We start from the raw sequence: 716 nt of genomic DNA on the forward strand, positions 1-716 counted from the left end.
ATTAAAATCTTCCAAGAGAATTTTAAGTTAATTTTTGTTCCAAACGCCAAATTACTAACGATAATTTTGCTTCACTATATTCTTCATTATTTTCAAAATTAATTAAAACAAAAGCAGAGCATTCCAAGAGAAACATGGTAACAAAAGGTCAAGTATCTTGGCAACTGACCTTTCGCACTTTCCAATTATTCGATTTAAAATAGTAGATTCTGTCATGCAGATATTTATTCAGTAAACTGCAACAATGAAATGTCTCTAATCACAATTTTATTTCTACAAACTTAGTTATTTGCTTCATTCCTGGATGTATCTCACTTATTTCATTGTCTCAATTTAAAAACTCAAAGGAGATCGAATTTCTTCTTCATGATTGCTTGAAGTCATATTCTCTCGGTTAATGGACCTGGACAAATAACTTAAAACCCAAGTCCTCATTCCTCATGGAGCAGAGATCATCCATGACTTTTCCTCAATTCTCAACTCTCAGCCATCTTTTCTGAACTCTTATTAGTGTTGAATTGTCATCAATGACATTCCCTCACTGATCCAAGTCTGCTTCATGTCTGCCTGTCCCTTAGTTTCCAGGTTTTATATTTATATTTATTTCGATGAAGTGTGAATGTATCTGAGAGAGGGAGAATGAAAGAGCATGTGTGTATGTGTGCACACACACACACACACATGCATGTGTGTGCTGCAAATGATTATCTCCTGCT

At 34.4% G+C, this 716-nt stretch overlaps 1 protein-coding gene across 1 annotated transcript in view; it reads left to right on the plus strand.

Annotated features, from left to right (window-relative positions):
- LOC106881999 (low-density lipoprotein receptor-related protein 2) overlaps window positions 1-716 on the plus strand; it is an 84,414-nt gene that overhangs the window by 48,822 nt on the left and 34,876 nt on the right.

This window comes from Octopus bimaculoides, chromosome 8 (genome assembly GCF_001194135.2).
Source record: "Octopus bimaculoides isolate UCB-OBI-ISO-001 chromosome 8, ASM119413v2, whole genome shotgun sequence".
Classification (NCBI taxonomy): Eukaryota; Metazoa; Mollusca; class Cephalopoda; order Octopoda; family Octopodidae; genus Octopus; species Octopus bimaculoides.